Raw genomic sequence first — 12,107 nt, 5'->3', positions numbered from 1 at the left:
AGGTCATAAGATATCCAGATTCTTAAGATTACTGTAGATACAGATCTTCTCTGATCCAGATAAGTTCATTCAGATATTTGAGATTGTCCTGTGTCTAGAAGTACTGCCTTCTGAATAAATGATAAAATGCCATATAACTCACTAGTCCCTTCAGTTATCCAAAAGTACCTTCAGCCTCCTTATCTCCCATAACCTAGCAGTCTACATCATCAACACACAGAGGTCACATCCACAATAGTTTTGCTTCAGCCATCAAAAACTGCAAAATTGTTTTATCACATCATAATCTATCATTTCATCACTCCTTATTCTTCTTCCTGAACCTATGCTCCATCCTTATCAAGACCTGACTTCTCCACATCTGAGTACTCTTCTCAGGCCATCACCTCGAATCTAACCTTACTTCTCGTGCTTCATAGTTCAGCCTTATAGTTCAGAGGAGGAACCAGATTAAAATGTCATTGAGAAATGTTTAACAAAATAAATAAAAGACAATAAAACATAGATGAGGTTAATTTTTAGTTTTCTAAGTATGCAATCTGCAAGGATTCCTTTCTGTTTGAGTTTGACACTGCTGTTGTAGTTAACCACTTCAATTTCATTCTATCCTCTGCTTCTTAATCCTTTGCCTTCCTGTCCTGTCATCACCCACACCTTACCAAACCCCAACCCTGGGTTAATCAGATCATCTGCCTTTTTAACTCCTACTGGTGTTGGAGGAAATCATACAACCAAACCAAGGCCACTGCAATTTTGTTATCTAATATCACCTGGTCCCTCACCACAACAAGACAGTCATTTTACTTCTCTCTTTTGCAGTCCGCACAGAGACTTCTGTCCTCAAGCCTCCCACACCATGCCCTCATCCTTCCCTCACAGCTGAGGGACCCTGATTTATACTTTACTAAGAAAATAAAGATTATTCACCATTAACTCTTATCTTCTCTCCTTTTTCTGCATTTCAAAACCCCTTGATAGTATCCTGCATTCTTTCCACCTTTACTCTTTCTTCTGCTGAAGAAGTGACCCTTTTCTCCAAAGTCACCCCTTCTCCATGTACCCTTGATCCCACCTTTTCTATCACATGCACCCTACAATCATTCCCCCACTTTGTCTAATCTTCAGTGTCTCCCTATATACTAGTTTTCCTTACTTCATACAAACACGAGACCATGACTAAACTCTACCATCTCCTCAAGCTATCTTCCTATATCTCTCCTTCCTTTCACAACCAAACTCCTAGAAATAATGGCCTACCCTATTGTCTTTACTTCCCCTATCTCACAAATTTCTCAACCCTTTGCTATTTGGCTTCTGAAATAAGAATATTTTTGGACAAGGTCAGTGTGGAGATTTGTTGTGCTTCCCTATGCATCTTTACTGTTTTGTTGTCATTGTATTAATTGCCCTCCTGGTTCTGTTCACTTCACTCTACATTAGTTGATACAGATCTTCTCAGGTTTTTCTGAAACCCTCCCCTCCATCATTTATTATAGCATAATGGTATTTCCTCACATTCATATGCCATAACTCATTCAACCATCCTCAACTTGATGGACATCCCTTTAGTTTCCAATCTGCTGCCTCTTCCTTGCTATATTTTTGTACATCCTTAATTAGAGTTTGTTTTACTTAGTACTAATCCCTCCCTTAATTTGCCCTCCCTCTGGTTCCTCCATCTTCCTTCCACCTTGCCCTTCTATTTTTTTGGTTGAGTGAAATATATTTTTGTGCTTAGCTCTCTCTCTCTATGTGTGTGTATATATTTATATTCTTGACCAGTTTATGTAAGAGTGAGAATCAGTATCAATCACTCTCACTGACACCCTCCTCATTTGTATACATGTTTACTTATACACCCTGATAATAGAATTTCCTTAACCTTCCTTTTATCCCACACCCCCCCACTTCCCCTATCCCAGGTATTCTTCTCTCACCTTTTCTAATTTGACTTCTTCTAACCTCTAGTGATAATAGGGTTCAGAGGGGAAACGCGTATCATCTCCCCATATTTGAATGTGAACAGTTTATCCTCATTGATCTCTTACAGTTATTCGTTCATGTTTACCTTTTTATGTATCTCTTAACTTCTGTTTTTGAATTTCAAAGCTTCTACTCAGCTTTTATTCTTTCATCAGGATTGCTTGAAGATATTCTATTTCATTAAAGAGTCATTTTTTCCACTGTAGCATTATGCTCAGATTTGCAGAGTAGGTTATGCTTTGCCGTGAGCCTATATCCTTTGCTTTCTGGAATATTGTTTTCTAAGCTCGCCGCTCTTTTATGGTGGTAGCTCTTAGATCACATGTGACCCTTACTGTGGCTCCTCCATGTTTGAGTTCTTTCCTTCTGGCTGCTGTAGTATTTTTTCTTTGACTTGGAATTTCCAAATTTGGGCTATAATGTTTCTAGCAGTTCTTGTTTGGCGGTTTCTTTCAGGTGGTCTTTGGTAGATTCCTTCTGTTTATACTTTGCCTCTCTGTCAGGAGTTTATTGCTTGGGCAAGGTTTGTCATTCTTATGCCAGGTTGCTAATTATTTTTCTAATTTCTTCCATAACTCTCATTTCTTTTCCAGTTTTTTCTTCTAGTGTTTTTATTTCATTTATAAAAACACATAACTTTTTATTTTAACTCTTGCTTCATCTCTCTGGCATTCTAGTTGAATTTGTGTCCAATTTGTGTTTTCCTTTGAGGCTTTGCTTACAGATATTCTGGAGTCATTCCATTTGGGTTTGTGTGTTGAGCATCTGTCACCATAATTGGTTTTGGGTTTTGTTTTTTTTAATAGTAGGATTCCTTTTTTTTGTTTGTTTACTCATTTTTTCAGCCTACTTCCTGACTTTAGACTTTGTTAAGAACAGGCCCTACACACTTCTGGAGAGAAGGGTTACTGCTGTTACTGCTTTCTGAAGGTATTGAGCGTTGTGTTATTCCAGAATCTTAGGGACAACTCAGGTCGGGGACTTACAAGATTTCAGTGCTCCCAAAAGTGGTCTGGTCCAGGGGAAAGTCTGATTGCTGCCCACTGGTATGAGCTCTGTTAAGTTCCTGATCTAGGTTCATGTCTGAGCAAGAAAAGACTGCCCTAGTTCTTGCCCTGGTTATTCCTCCGCAGGCTTAATACTGGAAGCTAGGACTGAGACCCCCACTCTGCTCTTGGAATCTGAGCTACATTGCAAATTGACCCTTACCCTGAAATGCCACCCCTGGGGACAGGTCCCCTCTGTAGTCTGCCCCACTGAGGAGTGGGCAGCCAAGCTACAAGATGACCCATGTTCTGTCACAGTAACCTAGTATGAGTCTAGGACCTCCTCCTGCCCTGGTGACCAATTTCTCCCTACATACTAGAGTATTCCACATGGCATCTCCTGGCCAGACCCTGTCCCTGATATTCCCAGCCTTCTCTGTCTCTTTATGTTGACCTCAGCTGGAAAAAGTCTCTGTGACTTTTCTTAGATTTCCCCATCAGGATTCAGTCTAGTGCAGGAGTTTTGGGGGAACTTGTTGTACTGCTTCCTGCTACACCACTCTCTTGGCTCTGCCTCCTCTTCTGTGCACTTTAAAAATGTTTCAGTGGCCGTTTTTGGATGTCATCATTGCTTCTTGGTCCCCCACAATTAAAAATGGAGAGAAATAATGAGAGAAAAAGAGAGAAAGATTGTTTAAAAAAAAACATAATCAAGCAAAACGAATCTACCCAGTGACTATGTCCAAAAACATATATCTCCTCTATACCTTATGTTCTTTACGTCCCTCTCACAAGGTGGGTAGGGTACTTAGTCATAGGTCCCTTGGACACACGATTGATCATTGCATTGATCAGAGTTGTTTAGTCTTTCAAATTTGTTTTTCTTTACAGTGTCACCTTCCTTGTAGATATTATTCTAATTCTACTTACCTCACTCTGTATCATTTCATACTACTCAGGGTTGTCTGTAATAGTCACATTTGTCATTTCCAAAGCACATTGATCTTCTCTTACATTAGTATGCCACCATTGGCTCAGTTATTCCCCGTTGTCTAAGAGGCCATCTAAGGCACTCCCTCCTCCTTAGATTCAGGTCATTTGCTTTTCTTTTATTGTCCTCCTTTTTCATCTCTCCTTCACGATCAGGAAATTTGTTTGACTTGTAACTATTCCTTTCCAGTATTATTCTCCCTGTTAATCCCCTTCCCTATTCCCATTTATCCTCCTGTTGAGTTTGCCATATTTCTGCACCAGATTTTTGTATGTTTGTGTTCAACCCTCCTTTGTCCATTTCAGGAAAGACTGAAGTTCATCTGATGCCCACTCCCCCTACCCTTTCCTTCACTTTTGTACACTCTTCTCGTGAAGCCCAATTATGAGGAATAACAAGTTCCGTCTCCTTTTTCTTCTTTTGTACATTAGTATATTCCTTTTACCCTCCCTTCTTAAACACTCAGAACAACCCCTCCACCTCCAGGGCCCTCTGTTTTTCTTACGTAATTCCCTCAGTTCCCTTTGAAGACATTTAGGTTCTGGAAAGACACTCTTTTCTTCTCCCTCCAGTTATAATGTTCACACTATGTTATCATAAAACTGCTTCCAACTGGTCAGGTAAGGTTACCTTTCTGAGTTTCTTTTGATTAATTTATCTCACTCAGCTCTTGTCTTTTCATCTGGATTGTTTGGTATCTTCTATCCCTTTAAATGTCCTCTTTTTCCTCTGTAAGGAATAGTCACTTGTAACTTTATACCTTTTGCCTTTTAGAATATTGTATTTCAAGATCTGATCTCACTTATAGTAGATGTTACTGTCACTGACTGTGGTTCCTTGGTACTTTAAATCTTTTTTTTTAGTGGCTTACAGTAACATGTGAGCTCTGATTTCGGCTGTGACATTTCTGGGACCTTTCCTTTTTTTGTGATTACTTTAAGGAGGTGATGGGTTGATTTTTTTTTTTAATATATATATCTTTACTTTGCCCTCTGCTTCTAATAAGTCTGGGCAGTTTTCAATAAGTCAGTCAATAAACATTTATTGAGCACCAAGTACTATGCTGAGCACAAAGAACATATAGAAAGGGGCAAAAGACAGTCCCTGCCCTCAACATGCAAACAAATATATACAAAGCAAGCTTTCTACGGGATGAATAGGAATTAACAAAGGAAAGGCACTAGAATTAAGAGAGGTTGGGGAAGGCTTTCTGTAAATGGTGGAATTTTAGTTGAGACTTAAAGGAAACCCAGGAAGTCTGTAGTTGGATCTGAGGAGGGGAAGCATTTCAGGCCTGGGGCACAGCCAGAGAGCATCGGGAAACTGAGAGATGAAGTGTTCTGTTCACAGAACAACCAGGAAGCCAGTGCCACTGGGTCAAAGAGCATGTGATGAGGAGTAAGGTATAAGAATGCTAGAAAGGTAAGGGGGGCTAAATTATGAAAGGCTTTGAATGATAAGGTCAGAAGCCAGATTGTAAGAGGTTAAGAAGCGAGTGAGAGGAGAGAAAGTGGAGGTCCCTGTTGTAGAATGCCTTTTTGAGGAGTTTAGCTACAAAAGGGCAGAAGACATATAGGACAGTAATTAGCAGGGATGGAAGGATCAAGTGAGGGGTTTTTTTGGGAATGGGGCAGACATGGGCGTATTTGTAGACAGTAGGAAATGAGCCAGTAAACAAGGAGAGATTGAAAATAAGTGATAGAAAACATGACTAAAATGGAAATATGTTTTGCACGACTTCACATCTATAACCTATGTCAAATAGCTTGCCTTCTCGATGAGGTGGGGGGGGAGAATTTGGGACTCAGAATTTTAAAAAATGAATATAAAAATTTGTTTTTACATGCAGTTGAGAGGAAATAAAATACTAAATATATTTTTAAAAAATTAAAAAAGAAAGAAAACAGGTGAGATGACAGAGGAGGCAATCTCTTGGAGGAGGTGAGATGGAGTAAGATTACTTACACAGAGGTTTTAACCTTGTTAAGCATTAAAGCCACTTAATCATGTGAGATGGAGATGAAGGAGAAGAGAGTGGCAGAAGGCATTTGAGTGATAGGAGATGAGGAAGAGAAGAGGGGGAATCATGGTAGGTTTGAGGACAGCTAGGAAGGTTTGGAAGAGCCACTGTGGAGAGTGGGGTGGTGACTTGATAGGATTGCCTAGCAGCAGCAAGGACCCAGTCAAAACAGTCGCATGATTTTTTCCTCCTTTGTTCTGCAGCACATGTGTAGGAGCAAAGGTGGCAAATAATGGAAGCGATCTAAGGCTGAGACTTGGCAGGGCTAATTGGAGCTGACTCTGCTGACAGTCCCCTTTTCCTGTTGCCCAGGGGCTTCTGGCTTCCTGTGGTTTCTTACTGGGTTTGTTTTCCATTATTCAGGCTGCTGCAAACTTAAGAGTTTTACTGAAGTGAGTATATAGGAATTGATCCATCTGCCTCCCATTCATCCAGACTCTTGGCTGGAAGTCCTTGTACCAAACTTTGTATTGCGTAGTACAGTACCTTATCATATGTGGTAGGTCCTAAATAAATTTTGAACAAATGAAAGGTTGATTGACCAGGATTAGCTGTTATTGTTACTAAATACTTTACCCTAGACTAGACACAGTCCTGGGTCTCATTAGGTAGTTCAAACAACAGTAGTATTATCAAGTGCCAGACCAAAAATGGTCTTTCTTACCTGTGGATACAGCTGCTCAGTTGGAGTGTGAGGTTAGAGAAGCTCTTGGGATCTCTACCCCAAGTAGAAGCAAAGTGAATGTTCATTGACTCTTGTATTTGATGAAGATGTTGGAAAAGAGAACTAACTCTTTCCTTTCCTTTCCTTTTATAGGACTCATTAAAGTTGCGGTATTTAATGTATCTGCCAATGCCAGGACAAGCAACAACAAAAACAACAACTATCCAGTTGCCCAGGACTAGCTGAGAAGTGGGGCTTTCAGACTCATGTTTGAACAGAGTTGGCCTGCGGTCGACCCAGGATGGTCTGCTCAGCACAGCTGACTGCTAAAGTGCTGCTATCAGAAGATGTCTTTTATCTTTGGTGAATGATTGGAACTTTTAAACCCCCCACCACCACCCCACCCCCGCTTCCTTGTTCCTTCTTCCTTTCCCCACTGCACCTGTTTTCCCACTCTTTGGTTGCAGGCACAGATGACCTATAAATATATTTAGTGTTTTGCCAGAATCTCTGTCGCTTTGCTGTTAAGCAGAAGAACCAGTGCCCCTGAGAGAGCCCCTTCTGAGGGACAGGAGGACACTGCTTTGAGCTAGACAGCTTAGCAGCCTCTGCAGACTTTTGAGCTTTGGGAGCATCTAGCACCTGACTGAGAACCACCATTAATGAAGACAAGGCAAAAGTTTCCTAATGTCTTCTGGGGCTGTCCTGAGTGAAAGGGTGTGTGTGTATGTGTGTATGGCATTTTTGTGGTCTGTTACCACTGGCGTATCTGGTACATTGATCCAAGATCTCTTGTTTCTTCCTTTCTCTCACTTTCTTTCTCTCTTCCCTCTTCCCAGTTCTCTAACCACTTAGAAAGAAGATATATGACTGTCCTCAGCATGCTTGAGGTAGATCAGCTAGAAGATACCACACTCGAAAGGGTTAAAAAATTGTTCAGATAAAGTGTCCAGGCCGAGATTTTGCTTCAGGTTATCCCGGTAGGTGAGTCTTTAGTGGATACTGAGCATGTAAAAGTGGTACATAGGAACTTGGCACTCTTCACCTCTTTCCCCCCACCAAAAAAACAGTAATATGCCAGCCCTAGTCGTTGCCAGCCCCCATCTTTGTCTGCCTTTTTTTTTTTTTCTGGACACAGCAGTCTCCCTGATTCCATGTAGAGCATTGGAAGGAGGAACTGATTACATTTCCTCTCATTAACAATTAGATGTGTAATAAAAACAATTGTACTTCATCTTAAATCCCTCAGACTACAAAAAGGGTTTAGAGTGACCAGGGCCAATCCCTTGGGTGCATTCAGCATAACAGCTTACTTCTGCTTATATCAGGATGCTGAGCAGTCAAGTGGTAACATCATTCCTGCAATTGTGAACCAAATAGTTGAAGAAATAGTCAAGAGTGAAAAGATGATCAAGATTGCTTTGGGGTTAGTAAATACCATCTCCCCCCAAATAAAATCTAATCACTTTAACTTTGTATTGCAGAATCTGCCTGCGCTCTTTTCTAAACCATGTACTTACACATAAGATTGAACTACCATCAAAGAACAATCAGGCTGAAATTTGGGAAGCAAATTTCAACTAATTGAGGAGATTGAGATTGTATTAGCCATTCTTCCCCCCTCTTCTTTCCTTTCCCTCCCCACCCCAAACACACACAGATTTCTCAGGCAATTAGTTGATAACGTAAATGAATGACCCTCATTGGTGTCCAAATTAAATAGCTGCCTAGAAAGCATCCATGTTGGATCACACCCAGTGACCACGTCTCACGTGACCCTCCATAGTGTTAGCAAGGACACTGGGGAATCACAGAAGTTTACTCTACATGTTCCCAGACCCCGTAACATGGAATATGTGAACTTGCATGAACCATCAAACTGGGCTCAGAACAAGCAGGATAATCAAGGCCCTACCATCACGTATGTCCCTCCTCAAGTTTCTCATGGAAGCTTAGCCAGCAGATCCGTCATTTCCGTTTTTAATTACAGCTGATCAAACAAAACAACTTCTCAGGCAAGAGTGATAGCCTCAAAGTCAGGCAGAATCAGGAGGCTATTCCAGGGCTCTTAGAATCAGGCATCAGTCAAACACGAGGGCATCTAGCATGACTTCTGGAGGTGTGTCCAAAATGTGGCCTGAATAGACTCTGGTAGTTGAGTATTGATAGAAGAATTGGATACACGTATGTATGCTTTTCCCTTCCTTAGTATATCAGCACACACGCATTTGTATTCCAGGTCATAAGAAGAAAAATAATTTTCTAGCACAGAGACTAACCCCTCCGCAAATGCTGCAAAGGTTGATTTCCTAGTCAATCATTATTAGGGTCCCTTGTTGGGGTGTCTGCTAATGACTTTTCACATAATTGGTCTTTACTCTTTAATTAAGGATTTTGCTGCAGGTGAAAGAGAGGTATCAGTTCCAAAATGCATACATTTCAAACACTGAAATAAATGGACGTGAACTTGTAGCTATTGCAAAGGTAGCATACAATAGCCATAATACTAGCCTTCTGCTCTATGCTGCTCTTTAATACAGGGGAGATAATGGGTCATAATTGGTACTGGAGACTTGACTCTAACCCTAGGTCCTTTGAAGGTATGCTGTTTTCAAGACTTATCTCAAAGCCTATTTGGTGTACACCATAAAGAAACTTCTAGCTTTTAATGAGATTGAGCATGGATTTGGCAACTTCAGAGCTGTTAGCTCACAGGAGTACATTCCATGAACCGTCCTCTCTGCTGATGATGGAAAAGGGAATGAAGTTAAGTGGCCTGAAAAACTTGAATCTCACATTTCTGAGCTTTGGGGGTCATTTACCAGTGCATTGTAGAAGAAATAATCAGGTAAGTAGAAGTTCATTTCCAGAGAAGGTAAACCCCACTTACCATCTCTGCATGATTTCAACAGGAATTGATTTTCACTAATCCCCAACTGGGCTAGAATAAACATAGGGTCTGACCTTTTTAAAAAGAAAAGAGAAAAAAGAAAGTCTCTTAACCTGTTAAAAGGAATGATGGGGAAGTAGCTGAAGTAGAATAAAATACCTCCATTGCAGATGTCTTCTCATAAATTTATAGGATTCTGGTATTACTTTCTAAAATTCCAAATTTTAGAAATTCCTTCTTCTAAAGATGGGGTGAAACTCATTAAAAGGGAAGCATGTGCATGTACACATGTGCATGCCCACTTGTTCTCTTAACACAGCCTGAACTGCCTGGACAAAGGTATATAATATGCCTTGCTGCAAACATGCTTATTTTGAATGCTAGAAGAACTTTTTATGTTTAAGTCTGCAATTTAAAAATGAATATGAAGGAATTGTGAAGGGGAAACCTTATTATGCGGCTGTCCCTTGGCAGAGTTCTTTTAGCTAAATCCTAACATTCTGAGAGACTCTAAACTGAAACACTGGCATGTATTAATGTCTATGATTGTCATAAATGTGAAAACCTTTGACCTCTTACTGAAGAGAGTCTGTGGCTACTCCATGTTGGTCTCCTGCTTGTGTCAGAACGAATTTCATCTTTTGATTTGGTACAATCAGAAGCTGAAGATGAAAGAAATACATTTCTCTCGCCCATTTCTCATTGGTCTGAACACCTGTAGTTGGCAGTTACCTGATTTAACACATTTCTTAAGGGAGAAAGAGATTTTTCAGTAGGGGAAATTGGAAAGAGTTTAAGTGATTTTTTTTTCCCAGGATTGAATTGGACATGTTAGAGATTAACCCTTATTGAACTATTGCCCCATTGCCTCAAGTGAGAGTGATCCACACCCAAGTCATGTGGCCTTTGGGACCTAATCTACAGGTCTGAATCTATGGCAGCCAAATTGCTTACAAATGGAAAGGGGAATACCCAGAGTTGACTTCTCACACCTTCACTCTGTTGCATGGCACACTTTGGTCTTTATTTCCTGATCAAGTTTAGTTTTACTCCATGGCTTTTCTCCCCATATATTTGACCTCCTTATGTACCTGAGTTATGTAAACAGGCTTACCAGGACCTGAAAAAATGATTTTCTACCTTTCTCTCTGTCTCCCCCATTCAAACATGAGATTTATCTCCTTCCCCTTTTGACAAAGGATGCCATTGTTACAGAGATGTCAGGTGTCATCATTGCAGGCTTCCCTTTCCATAGCTGAATCCATCCTTCCTCTCTTCCTGTAGCTAGTTTCACTATACTTTGTACCATTAAAGGTGAAGATCTTAAGGAGCATGAGCTGAGTTGAGTGTTGCATTCCTTTATACCTTTGCTCATTGCTCATAACCAGAATTTTGGGTACTAAGGAGAGAAAGTGGTAAGTCCATGAGTGTGGCTATCTGATTTCCAAGTGGAGTTCAGAACCTCGCTGTTGGAAGTTTAGCTCATGTGACCGGAGACTTCCCAGAAAGAGGACAACTGAAAATTGTTTTCTGACTAATGCAGCTGGCAACTCAGCTACTTTGAGTAATAGGGCTTTTCTCTCCGACTTTGAATGTCATTGTAATATTTTGCTCCACTCCCCCCAACCCCTGCACTTGGCAACTCTTGGCACAAAAGGAACCTATAGTTTGCTAGGGTGTGGGTGGGCTTGTGCAATCACCTGGACTCTCTGTACTCAGAAAAATGCAACCTCCTTTAATGCTTTCCCAGATTGGTGAGGAAGTGAGTTCAACCTAAGCTGTGGTTGAAAAGGGGTGTTCAGACAGACTAGAACTAGGAGAATGGGGCTGAAAGTATAGAGATGTGAGGTTTCCTGGGAGATTTTGGTTTGTTTAGCTTTTTATTCTCTAGACTCAAGTAACAAGTGCTTTGACTTTTGTGATTATGTTATGGCGATGTGTAGTTAATGTACTAATATGTTCAAGAGCTAGGATCATGGTAATAGAGTGTGTTTTTTTAACTGTTCAAAAAAAAAGTAACTTAAATTACAAATATAAGATTAAATTGTGAGTTTGCTAAGTGTCTTGTCTCTTTACCCAGCCATAGGAAGGAGAATAAAATTGAAAAGCAGTACAAGTTACTAAATATAAACAATAAAATAATAAAGCATTCACCTATGAGAATAAAACCTTGAAGTGCCAGAGAACATTGAGCTAAGCCCTGAGATCAACCATGATGTGCATGGTCCTGGTTACAAAGCTCTTCAATTTATATTCTGATTTCTCTCTCTCTCTCTCTCTCTCTCTCTCTAACACACACACACACACGCGCACACACACACACACACACACACACACACCCCTTCTCTGCATCATAGTTGGTCAGCTCACCAAGAGACTTGCATGTTGGCTATACTGAGCCCTAACAGAGGCTACTTGAGGCAAGACAGTCATAAGCTATGAAGAATAGAAAAATATTGGTGATTCTATGGGCAGTCATGATGTAATTCCTGAGAATCCCTTTCCCAAATACAAGATATTTCTCCTTTTGTGCCATTTCCTATAGGAATTAGCCTCTAAGGTCTGTCTAGGAC

General features: G+C 40.5%; 1 protein-coding gene across 2 annotated transcripts in view; it reads left to right on the top strand.

Annotated features, from left to right (window-relative positions):
- Nucleotides 1-11,593, top strand: part of BTRC (beta-transducin repeat containing E3 ubiquitin protein ligase) — a 193,136-nt gene extending 181,543 nt beyond the window's left edge. For both annotated transcript variants that reach the window (XM_027851774.1, XM_027851773.1), the window contains one exon: nucleotides 6,798-11,593. The gene's annotated coding sequence lies outside the window, so the exon portion shown is untranslated. The remainder of the gene's footprint in view (nucleotides 1-6,797) is intronic.
- The last annotated feature ends 514 nt before the right edge of the window (nucleotides 11,594-12,107 follow it).

This window comes from Vombatus ursinus, unplaced genomic scaffold (assembly GCF_900497805.2).
Source record: "Vombatus ursinus unplaced genomic scaffold, bare-nosed wombat genome assembly UNPS02009205.1, whole genome shotgun sequence".
NCBI lineage: Eukaryota > Metazoa > Chordata > Mammalia > Diprotodontia > Vombatidae > Vombatus > Vombatus ursinus.
Note: the sequence above shows the minus strand (reverse complement) of the source record. Positions and strands in the feature narration are given on the sequence as shown.